This window comes from Ammospiza caudacuta, chromosome 2 (genome assembly GCF_027887145.1).
Source record: "Ammospiza caudacuta isolate bAmmCau1 chromosome 2, bAmmCau1.pri, whole genome shotgun sequence".
NCBI classification, from domain to species: Eukaryota; Metazoa; Chordata; class Aves; order Passeriformes; family Passerellidae; genus Ammospiza; species Ammospiza caudacuta.
Window position 1 is genome coordinate 93311277 of NC_080594.1, and position 13192 is coordinate 93324468.

At 38.7% G+C, this 13192-nt stretch overlaps 1 protein-coding gene across 1 annotated transcript in view; it reads right to left on the reverse strand.

Moving 5' to 3' along the window:
* ST6GAL2 (ST6 beta-galactoside alpha-2,6-sialyltransferase 2) overlaps window positions 1–13192 on the reverse strand; it is a 169166-nt gene that overhangs the window by 101864 nt on the left and 54110 nt on the right. Inside the window, exon 2 of the mRNA XM_058825438.1 lies at window positions 5495–5560. The gene's annotated coding sequence lies outside the window, so the exon portion shown is untranslated. The remainder of the gene's footprint in view (window positions 1–5494; window positions 5561–13192) is intronic.

The window sequence follows — 13192 nt, forward strand, 5'->3', positions numbered from 1 at the left end:
TTTCAAAAGCATGTCTCTGTCTTTTCCTATCATGAGAATACCTGAAACCAGAAGTTTTTCCTTGCAATGAACAAGTCAGAGTGGTTCTTGGCTGCCTTCATTTCCTACTAATACATAAATAGGCCCAAGTCCAGAAGGTTTATCTGCACTTAGAATCCTGTGTCTTCATCAGTTCCACTGTGTTTTAAAGCTATCAACATTTCTACTTTGTTTTGTGCAAAATGGCCTAAGATTTTACTCAGCTGGCACTTGCTGGGGTACAGCTCTATTTCTGATATTTAGACTGCTCTGTGATATCACCTTCAAAGCAAATAGGAAAAAAAGGTTACTTCCTTGACAAGGAGATACAAACAGTATGAAATAAATAGGACAAGTTAAACAGGTTTTGATTTGCTATAAGGACAGAAAATCCCAGTGTCTATATGTCTATCTGCCTATCTATCCAGTCATCTCACTCACATAGTTCTCACACATTTGGATTTTACTTTGTAAAACCAAGCCCAGATCAGTGTTACAAAATTAAATATTAGGAAATAAATATAAGGAACTTAAATGAAGGGAATACTTCACAGTTTGAACTGGGAAAAAAGGCAGATGAAAAACTGTAAGGTTAAGTGCAAAAAAGATATCTAAAATAATTTCAAAGGGGATGTTTTAAAATTGCCATGACAGAAGCCTTTCAACTATGTGCTGAAGAAACAGCAAAGTTACTAATGATGCTCCTGATACTTCTGCTCCTGCAGTCTAGAGTTCTGCCTTCAACTTCAAAGGAAATAATGCTCACACCTTCTGTTGGCAATATAAAGTTCTCTTCATGCTCAGTCTACAAAACAACAGGTAGCTATGCTCTTTCATGTGTACCAGAAGATATGCAGAGGAATACTTCCCACTGAGATGAACTCAGCTGAAAGTCCTGTGCCCAGGCCATGGAAGGCTCTTCTCTGGATCTCAGTGCAGCTGCTGTTACAAAGCAGCTCATTAGAGCACACTGGTGTGCTCCCAGCAAGGCAGCTCCTGAGCTGGTGTGAGTGGCTGAATCCCCCTGGCATCACTGGAGATTCAACCATTTATCCCAGCACAGGAGTTGAGCTAACAAATTAATTCCTCTCCAAGGTGGGTCCAGTGTCGCCATCATATTCTCTGAAAAATCTCTTTGCCCAGGATTTCTTCCCTGGGAAGCTGAGAAGCCTCAGAGAAAAAGGAAACAATAATTATCTGATTTGCTTCTCCTGTGTTTTGCTGCTTTGGAATGTGGTTGGAGATGGTTTATCCAACATGTGAATTGTTTTGAAATAATGACCAACCACGGTCAGGCTGTGTTGGGAGTCTGGAAGGAGTCACGAGTTTCCATTATTATCTTTTAGCCTTTTGTCTCTATCCTTTCTGTATTCCTTAGTATAGCTTAGTATAGTATTCTTTTATATAATATAGTATCATAAAATAATAAATTAGTCTTCTAAGAACATGGAGTCAGATTCATCATTCCTCCCTTTGACAGGGGTATCAGACAATACCACAGGTCTAAGGTGTCTGGTCGAATCAAATCTGCACCAACCTTAAGCTCCCTCATCATAGCAATCATGGAGGTGAAAATATTAATTTATTGCCCAGATATTTGGTACATAGAGTCTGAGGGCTGGGAAACAGCAAGAGTGGCAGTGTAATGTAGGTGTCAACATCAGGCCTGAACTCAAAGCTGGCTCAGGGATGCTGAGTCTGTGCCTGCCTTCAACTGCTTGGTGACCCCCGGGTTGTGGTGGCCTCTGTGAGATCACTTGGCCACCAGGTAATGGTGCTGCATGCCTATTTTGTACTTGAAAGACCATATTTATGCAATCAATGGAGATGAAGTAAGGAGTGAAATTTGTGAAAAACTTTTTTTGCCAAATTTCTGTTATTCCACAAGCAAAATTACTGTAAAATTACAGTATTTTTGGAAAATTGTCTCCCACTCAAAAAACCTCTGAATATTTTTTCTTTGCAGTTCTGTGAGAGATGTTTTCATGGAAACTTTCAAAGCAGATAGTCATGTTTTCTGGCTGTATTTTTATTCCACTTTGGCAATTATTGATCACGTGGTCTAGCCTACAATTCTCTGATTCTCTTGCATTAAGGACAGGAGGTGGAAACCATGCTGACTTTGTTTTCCATGAGAGTATTTTATATTGTGAATATTTCTGCTGGATAAATAGGTGGTAATTAACTCATCCATCTTTAATAGTTGAAGCAAAAGTGGGACATGACTGCTGTGATTCACAATTAACTGTAAATTTCCTTTCCATTATCAAGCACACCATGCTAGGTGAGGATTTGATGTGTCAAATTTATAACATATACCTTCCTTTGGTCTAGAGGTACCTGCATTTTCGCATCTACGTGTATGTGTTCTGCCCATTCCAATATTTTTAGCACCCACCTTGCCCTGATCTGGCAAAGCTGCCTCCCCCTGAGAGTGCTTTCAGTACCCTCTTTCTTCTTTGTCTGCCAGGTTCCTTGCACTGAGTACCACAAGTAACTTTTCACTGAGTACCAAGGGTAACTTATCACTGAGCATGAGTGAGCACCTCTCATGACACGCAGAGGAGTAATTGCAGCACCAGGATTTGTTGCAGTGCCAAGAGAGGAGAGAAAATCTTCATTTTCAGACAGTTATAGATATCAAAGGATGCACAGACAGGTGCAGAGGAAGCAGATGTAACATCAGATGCCTACCTTTCTGTGAAAATGTCCCAGAAATGCCAAAAACTGTAGGGTGTAGGCACACATTGCAAAGAAACCCTTGGTTACATATGACTATGAATAACAAACTGCTTGGGACTATGGTTCCTGTTGAGTTCAGAGGCTGGAACGTGCAGCTTCTTTGCTAAATTGCTGCTAGAGAGGATCTTTCAGGTCTCCAGCAGGGGTTCCATGCAAAGCAAGCGGCATTTCAGCTTGATCTTGTGTGACAACATGGCTGTGGCAGCTGAGAGATGCAGGTATGAACTGCTTCCCTGGGATGCTCCAGTCTTTCACATCTCTGCTAGAAACAGTGATCCACTGTATGTTTGTTTATGGCTCTAAACATATTGAACACAAACCACTGTGCACACATACTAAAACACACAGGAATGAACCTGGACCCCTTGGCACATTATTGGTGCATGCTGACAGTGGGAAGTTTGGAGACCTTTTTCTCTTTTTCTTCAGATATAATAAAGGTTGGATACAACCTCGATCAGCTGGGAATGAAAAAGGTCTACAACAGCAGAACTAATAGCCCAGGACACTCATGTGGGAGATAGGAAGCCTATATCCAAACTTGTGGTCAGGCAGAATAGGGGTCCTACATATTCACTGATGGTTTAGACTATCAGGTTACTGCTGAGCATCTCCTGTTTCCAAAGAGAAATTTTCCTGTTCCTTATGGTAATGCAAAGACACACCCACACCCACATAAGAATGCAGCATGCACATACACACAGATATGATGTCATTGAAGATGACACAAAATGTGGAAGAAAAGCATTCGGCATCTGTCAATCACTCAACATCCTTCATTCGAACAGTAACATCAGATTTCATAAAAAGCAGGCTGTTCACTATGCAGAATGGAGGCTATAGTATCTTCCTTGGCCTAAATCCATGCCAGCAAGGAAGAGTTTGCTCACAGTCATAGAACAATGAATACACTGGATGATGAAACTAAAGGTGGTACTTCTTCATTTCATGCTCTTGGTCTTCAGAATCCAAATGCATGGTTTACATACTAAAAAAATCCTTTCACATCCAACTGATGTGACTAATTTCCTATCATACTTAATATTTTATTGTACACTAGATTTTCTTGGAATAGATGTATATTTAATCCCTTCTTTTGCAGAGCTTGAATTTTTACTTTCCTCCCTTTTCATCCTTGCAAGAATGTCATTGACTGTTTCTGACTTCTCTCCATCCCACTTCATAGATAAAAGGACCAATTTTTGGAAATAGTGTGCTGCCTAGGAAATATTTTTTTGTGTCAATAAATTACTTGTTCCTTCTCAAAGAACATTTCTATATCTCTCACTGACCTCTTGCTCCTGGTATGCTTGAAACATTTATTGGTTTTTTCACCATTCCCCCACTCTGTGATCTCTAGGATTTTCCACTTGATTTCTCATGTGCTTTCTTCATTTTATTCTTACCATCTTTGTAGTCTGTGGCCAGACATTTCTGTTGTTGTGGCCAGCAGATGAGGCCACCAGCTACATGTCTGTGTTTGGCAGAATTGATATCTGTGTCTCTATTTTTGCTATAGTAATATCAGTCAGAAACCAGAGCTCCAAAGCATTGTCATAACTGCATCTCCAGTCCTTGCCCTGAACAGGGGAGGGGCTGAATAGGCAAAGGGTGGCACCTTATACACAATATTTAACTTTGCTTTGCTTTTCTTTACTGGAGTGACAGCCTAAGCATGAAGGATAGTTAGATAAATATTTATCAGCTTGATTCTTATCTGAAACAAAACATATGCTTATGTATTCATTAACAGGAGCACAGTAATATAAATAGCATGATGGCACACACATACTAGACATCCAGCTCAGGAAGTGCTTGATTTCATGTATTTATGGGAAAATACTATTGGATTTTTGGCAAATATAGCATATCTTAAATCCTAACCGTACTTTTATGTAAAGCTGCAAAACTAGAAACTCTGTGTTAGCCACTGTGAAGGACAGTCAGTACAAATATTCACACAAGGAGGAAGCTTCAGGAAGAAGAAAATGCATGTAATTGCATCAGATATTTGAAATGAGAAGTCTGACATTCTCTCACTTGGCCTACAGTAAAGAGAATCTAATAGTAATTTTGCAGAAGTGCCTCAAATCACAAACTATTTTTGTTGCTGATAGTTTCAGTAGTATTATATTTGTTGTAAGCAATTCATTAGCACTGCCTTTTCCTATCTGATCATAAACTTTCTGACAATGAAGTAGCTGAATGTTACTCTTGCAAAAGGAAAAAAAGAAGAGAATTGATCAAAGATTATCAAAGTGTTAAAGCTAAAGAGATACAAAAAAGCTCTGGTTTACTACCAGGAAATGACATGCATTTTGCTTGTTTTAGTGTTCCTCTCTGGAATGCTTCGACATTGCTTTGGCATAACAGCCAAACATTGCCAAAGCCAACAAGACTGGCAAGAACAATGTCCATGTTTAGGGGACTTTGTGGAAAATACAGGAAGGTTTGAAAACCCTGATAAAACCCAGAGGCCAGCACCCACTCCTTAGTTTTGCTGTCACGATCCTGGGAGACTCCATTCATTCCAGTGATATTTTTCAAGTCCAGAGGAGACAACAAAGCCAAGTTCACCCTCTAAGAGACTCAGCCCTGTGTGTGCTGCTGCTGTTGTCTGGCAGAACACTTTCACCAGCAGGTTTTTCACACTGAAAAAATCCCACTGTGTTTCCTATTCCCTACACTGCAGTCTTAGTTAGAGAACAGCAGGATTACACAGCCACCCACTTACCCTGCTCCTCTGCGTCCTGGGAAGTCAAGGTGCCCTGTACCATTTGAAAGGTAACTGGAACCTGACCTGAGGGAAAATGGTAAAAAATTGAGTTTAACCACTATGTGAAATCATGCAAAAATTATAAAAAATACTACTTGTCTGCCTATAATTTTAATGAAATACAAAATGCTGCAATATTTTCACATACTGGAAAATTATTTTCATTTTTTGCAGGTGTTTTTGCTTCAAAAGGGTAAAAAATACTGTTATTCATGAATTGTGATATAGAAAAAATGTTCTGGGGGATTTTGATTGCGTGATATGCTTGAAAACAGAGGTATGATGAATAATGTTTATAAAAAATAATGTGCTAGGATAAAAAATTGCATAAAGAAAACAATAGGTGTTAAACTCTGAGAGGTCACATGAAGGGTCATAGCTCTTTGCAGCTGAGAGAGTTTAGGATTTAGAGAGACAGGGTATGGATAATAATTTAAAAACACTGCTTATCCTATAAGCATCTCAAAAAACCCCAAAAGAACAGCCTGACTAGCTTAATCTCGCCTTTTTTTTCTATAACATCTGAACAAGTTTGTCACTAAAAGTAGTGAGCATTTCTCTGTGGTTTTCTGGTGTATGTTCAACTGAAGGTTTAAAGACCTGTAGCAAGAAGTTATCTGCTCTATATTATAGCAAGGGGGAATTAGAGAAAGAAATTTATCTTGTACAAGAGAAAGGGGAATAGATAACTATATCCTGTTTTTCTAAGGAAACAAGACTTATCCTGCTATGCTGCCTGTGCTCTTTTGTGTCTGTGAGCTGGGCATATAACTTTAGAATGTGTTGATTACTTTTAACTTAATGGCAGAGAGGTAGAATTATCAAATATATTGAATTCCAACTATTGCCAGAGACAGAGCATTTGAACTTCCAGTGAGTTATCCCACCATTAATAGACACCAGGAATACAAATCTGTCAGGGAGAGTATGGATGAAAGTTAGAGGCAACCACTTAGTGCAAGCAAGTTCTTTTGCTCCCAGTATTTTTGTAGTGTGACAATTCTTTTCTTAACTTGAAGCAAAAGGATGGCTCAGTCTCAGAATGAAATCCAAAATGGACACAAGCTCACTGGTTAGTGAGCTAACCACCAAGAAGATTGGAGGCTTATAATTTCCTCTAGTACTAGTTGGGTTGGTCTTTTAGGACAATCCATTGTCCTAAAAGGAAATTCCAGGAAATTCTTGGGATGATGATGAGGAAATAGAGAAAGTGAATAAGTCTACAACCAGGCTGAAAGAGGAAGGTGAAAAACAGGATCATGGAAATAGTGGAAATAGCATGAAAGTGTGACATATAGCTATTTCACAGAGACACACCTGAAGGGACTAAAACAAAGATGATCATACCTAAAGGAGCACCTGTCTGCAGAATAAAATGGATAGCAGTGAAATTTAGGAACTTCACTCACTCTGCCTCACTATATTAAAAAGTTTTTATGCCTACTTTATGTTTTCTTATGAAGAAATTACTAAAATTGATCCTGAAATGCAGCAGCAAAGATCTTTAAAATTGACAAGTTTTAAATGTGAAATAGCACATCATTTGGGGTTGTTCTAGTAGTTCTCAGATAGGGACCTTCCTGGGCAAAGTTACTTTCCTCCTCCACACTGATGAGAATTATGTTCTGACAGGTTCTGAATTCAGAGGAGCAAGGGGAGGAGTACCTGACAAGACAACTTCCACCATCCAAATGGAGCAGCATGGAAGGAAAATTAGGTGGTGCCCATTAGAAGAGGAGAAATAGCTCTAGTGCTGGCAGAAAAAGACCTCCCAACTACAGCTCAGTTGATAGGTGCCACTCCTCGGTGGCAGATCACTGAATTTTCAAAGTTTGTCCCAGGCAGATGATAAGAAGAAGACATCCAGCACAGAGGCTGGTGTACCTGGGTACACATAGGAGTTCCAGACAGCAGTACTTCTCTGAAGGATAAGGATAAATTTTCTATGACAATTGTAGGAGAAGAGAATGACAACAGAGCTGAACTATAAATCTTATCAAAGTTACTATCAAAAAAGTGGACAAGATTGATTCATTTTTGTAAATCAAAGTTGAACTTCACTGCTTTCTTACCCTCAAGAGCTCATTTGTTGCTATGGAGAGCTTCTACACAAATATGACATTGTATGTACAAGTAAGCACCTATCTGACAAAAAATCTGGGAAAACACAAACATAGATTTCACAGGAGGTCAGAAAGAATTGCTAATTTAGGTGAATAATGACAGTTATAAATATGTAGTGCAGCTTTAAAAAAATAAAGGGCATGATTTATTAAAATGTGACTGTTGCAGATAATAGATTTGGTTTGCAAGGTAAGGCTGCCATTCATATAACTTTGTATCATTTATCACAACTGCAATAAAACAATGTACAACACAAATAGTGTTTTAAAAAAGAAATGCATCAGCTTAGCTAAAGTATTAATTACTATTTTATGCCTAGCACCAGAACAATCTGATTATCCATTTTTCAAGACTCAAAGACATGTTTTTAATAAATCATCAAAAAAGCTCACTCTTAGTTTAGAGAAATAACCCTCTAAGCAGGGAATTATCCAGTGTGTTTCTTCATTTTCCATTACCACAGTGCTCTTTTTGATTTCTATCATGATTAATGTGAGCCAAGATTATTGTTAGCATGAAGTGTTTTCAGCTCTTCCTGGAAGGCAAGTGTGTGGAATATTGTATTTCCATCACCTTATTGTAAAAACTGCAGATAATTCAGGTCTGGAACCTCAACAGAACAATTACATTTGCAAGCAAAAAATTGCATAAGGTTTTACAAATAAATTGAGTAATAACTGCATGAGAGCTCTTTGTGGAATGTTAATAATTTTCATAGTCATTAATATGATAGATCGATGAAGGGTAAAGGTTTCCTACATAACTTACATTAGTTACTTATGAGTGAGGAACAGTTTAATTTTAAAAGTCTCAGAATATCTCTTTTTAACTAGTAGAATGTAGCAATCCCCTCAATTTTCTGATCATCTGCAGATAGCACATACAGAAATGCAGAGACAAGACTGCATGGAGAGCATATAGATCAGATGTAATCTTTCCACTCAAAATCAAATCATCAAATCATCATTTCTTACCCTTTAATTTGTTTCCAGAAACAATCTGAACAACTCTGCAAAGAATATATTCCTCCAACAGTCAGTCTGCTTGGTAATATTGCAACCAAAATATTGCCTAAACTGGAACTGTGTGAGACTGACATTTTTTCATGGTGGGTGTATTCTGCCTATTTTCAAATACTCCTTTGCATATTCTCTGTTTTGTCTTGGAGTTTGAATTCAGTAAATATGATTTCCTGAGCATGGCCTAAGGTCATTATGAGTTTTGGTGAGATGGTCCTGTGTTTTCTATGCATTTGCTGAGACAAGGAGCTTCTGCTGAATCACAGCTTCCCTGTTTACATTGCCAAGCAGCCTTTTGCAGACACACACTATCAGGGTCTCACCTACTTCATCTGGTGAAACAAGTTATGACCAAGGATATTGGTGGCAATGGGTGACTGTAAGAATAACTGTTCTTGTTGGAAAAAAAATATTTTTAGCCTGGTGTTTCAATAGTGGCCAGGAGTGGATGCCTAGAAAGAACATAGGCTATAAGCTGATTCTTTTCCAAGCACCAGGACCCTGAGGTGATGACATTTGCAGAGAACACAAAGTATTTTTAATTAGTCAAGACTGGAAACAGATTTGAAGAATTTTAGAAGGGCCTTGGGAAGGGAGGAGATGAGGGAATGACAAATGACACGCTGCTGTTCTCAAATGTCAGGTAAGGGGCACTGGAGGTGACCGCTTGACACCTGAGCCACTGGGACTGGCTGCTGGGTTGTACACTTGGTATAATTACATGAGTGAGAGATGTGGACATCAATTTGGAAAATCTAGTAAATCTCAAAAGGTTTACTCTATCAAAAAGGAATGCCGAATGGCAGGATGTTAATAAATGGGATAACAAAGCCAAGAATGTAGGGAAGTTTATTTCATGTAAGTGAATAATATGAATCAGATCTAGTGAATAAGAATTAATAAAATCATTTGACTTATATCTAAATCTATCCATTCCTCATACTTGTTTGTTTCAAGTATTTTTCATAGCAGTAACACAAAATTGGACCTTATTCTTTAATGAAATCCACTAAAGTCACAATGGTTCCAATGGCAGCCCAATAGTAGAGGAGATGGTAGTAATCAGGAAAAATGTAATGAAGTCCTATAGCACTTTAAAATAGTTCAGCTACTGTATATTTTCAAAACTAAAAGAAAAAAAAGTGATTAATGAAATTAGTTTGAAATGAAGTGGGATGTTTTTCAATACACCTGTCAAAATAATGTAATAGTCTGAGTAGTGCCAAATATTACTATAAAATAAATATAATAAAGTGACAAAAATTAATAAAAGCGACAAAATTAATATAAAATAAATATATAAAGTGGCAATGAATGGCCTGACTTGTTCTCTACTCCATGGCAGCTTTCTCCAAAACTGATTTATACTTGGAGTGTATCTTGCCCCACAAGAGCAGCTGCAGTGATATGCCAAAAGTTATTTTCAATGAACTCAGGTAATTTCCTAATAAATACTCATATTTGTGGTAATGACAATATAACTGCTAATTATTTATTTATTTGAAGTTTTACTTTTTTATGTTCCTTCTTTCTAGGACTGGGGAGAAGCAGAGAAGACATTTTGAGCTACAGTATGGAAACAGTAGGCAAAATATATAACATACTTAAATCTTGGAATCAAACATAATGAGGATTGCATATTCAGGCTGCTCTGCACTCTAGATCTTTGTCAGATCTGTCTTACACAGCTGCTTAACTTTTGCCAATCCAATACATATCAGTGCTGGAAAATGTTTATTTATGTAGTGCTGAAAGCACTTCCAATTACTTGAGCAGTGTTATCCATCATTGTGACTGCTTGCTTGAAACTTCTGACATTTACATGAGTATCTTTGGGGGAGGGACTTTGTCGTTGTTTTTAGAAATATTTTCTCTGTCTCTAGCACCTTATTAACGTGATTAGGGATTCCTATACTTCCCCTCTTGCTGCAAAACAGAATTCACAAATGCTGTGGTGCCTCACACAGGAGTTGATTAGGGATTCTCTTTGAGTTTGCCCAACCTAAAATGCCTAATATAACTAAAAGGGAGGATAAAAATAGGATTTTGAGTCCTCAAAATGAATTAAGAAGAATATGAATATCTGCAGTGGTGATCAGGGACTGGGTTGGTAACAGACAGTGTGTGAGCACCAGCATTAACAGAAACAGGGGTTTTTCCTAGAATTGGCATAGGTACAATGATACAGAAACTGTCTTGCACCAGAGCAAATATTTCCATGTCAAAAAATCAGAAAAAGAAAAAGGAAAAGAAACTGGCATACAATAGCCTTAATACCAATGCAACAGTGTTTAAAAAAAGAAAAAAAAGAGTCCTATTATATAAAACTCTTCTACCTCTAGCACGTGAGTGTTCATCATTTATATCCTTTATTCCTTCTGCATGGCATAGGGCTCTTCTGCCATGATTTCAGGTCTGCTTACCTTTAATTTATTTAGCTCAAGAGTTAAAAGTTTTTTTTCTTTTCCTGCTCACTTCTGAAACTGGGGAAAAAATAGGTAAAGCATGTTGTTAGATAAACTTACCATGGATTCAAGTATTCAAGATGCAAAGTCTTTTTAATTCAGACTGTGCCATCATGGCCTTGGGGCAATCAGGAATTAAACATGGAGCTGCTGGGTCTCTGACATGTTTTCCCTGAGTGTACTATAGATTTCCCCCTTTGGTACATTGTCTCCAGCATTACTGCTTGTGCCAGGACAAGCTTCTCTTCAGGCTCCTTTCTGTGACCAGCAGCAGACAATGTGAGCTCTGCTCTATTCAACATCCCATGCAGATTTTGTGTCACAGTGCTGACCTTTTATGATACCCTATTGTGACAGTCTTTTTTCTGGTAAAAAATCTTATCACACATAACTATTTCATCTCCATAATCCCAATGCCTTTTGTATTATCCATAGTGCTGAGGCTATTTCTTGCTAGCCTCAGTCTAAGATAATTCTTTCAAGCTGCTGTGAAGTTGGGTCATTTTACATTTCTTGCTCAAACTTGTCAAATGTTATAACAGTAATAGGTAGCACTTGAATCACATTTGCTTCAAACCCTTCTTCCTGCAGCTTCTTCCTTTCAGTGTTTATCAGCACTCTTAAAAGCATGTCTGATAAAAAAAGCTCTTTACTGGGACAGTATTTCAGTTTAATGAGGATTTTTGCAATTTTATTATCATTTTCTGAAGTCTAGGTAGTGCTTCTTTGCGCAATGACTTCGCTAATAGGGCTTCTGAAGTTTTATAGGCTGCATCTCCTCTGACCTATTTCTCTTTATAAACATTTATGCAACTTCTCACAAACAAAAACATTTGCTGGTGTATATTTTCCAGGATGAGAATTATTTTTTATGCTGCAGCTAGTGTTTCAGAAGAATACATAGCCACTCAGAAGGGCAGGATATGTTTGCTACAGGCTGGATTTGAGGGGTTTTTGCCTCAATAAGGGGGAAGAGGCAGCTGCTACTGCCTCCAATGTGTTGTTTAACCTCCTGGCCAGTTGCTAAAGATTTCTCCCACTCCTTACCTTGCCCAGCGTCCCTGTGGCAGTCTGGCCTTCTCAAGGTTTCAGTTTTTCAAGGTGGGAGTGCCTTGATTAGTTTGGATCAGCATTGAGCTGCTTCACTTTGTAATTACAAGGAAGGAAACAGTCATAGCTCTAATGAAAGTCATTATTTTCAAGTCTCCAGAATCTTTCTTGTAGTCAATTTAATTCACTCCCACTCAGCCACAGGCACTCAGTTTAGTCCTGTCATCTGGCCTGCTCATGAGATCCCCTTTTGTTCACTGGGTGACAGGCACAGCTTACTGCAGGAAAGGCATCTGCAGAGGTTAGACCTGACTGAATAGTCTAGACCTAACACAGCTGTTACTTACACTAGCTTGGTTATGGGGTCTCCGTTCTCGGCCTGTTGTCTCTGCCAGGTCAGGCGTAGGATGGCCTTGGGACAGCCCGCGCTCCAAAGGACGAGTGCACTCTTCAGATTTTTTGGTCTTCTATATTGTTTATTATTTCTTATCTACAAAGTCGTCTCCTAGCCTGACAGAGGTCTGACCAGCAAGACAGCCATGGGCACTCTGACCTCCCTCTGGGCAGTCATCTATTTTTATACTAAAAACTACGTATAAGATATTTACCTTTACCTTCCAATACCTTTTACCTTTTTAACAAGTGCACATTTAATGTGAACCAATCCCAAAGTGCCAGCATCACCACCAAAGATGGATGACAAGAAGAAGAGGAGAAGGACAAGGCACACCCTAATTCCTCCATCTTGTCTCCTAAAAACCCCCTGTACCAAAATCCCAAAACCTGTATTTTCACCCTGTGAATAATCAATTCCTTCACCACTTATCCCCAAGTGATCCTCTCGTCCTCATATAGGTGGCACATCCCATGCAGGGTCAAAATCCAACCACCAAGCACTTCTGGCAACATTCCAGGATTTCTGAGCCCCCCCCCCCCAAGGGTTATCTCAGCAACTCTGGACATCAGGAGTGATGTGCTGAGTTCCCACAATGGGGATT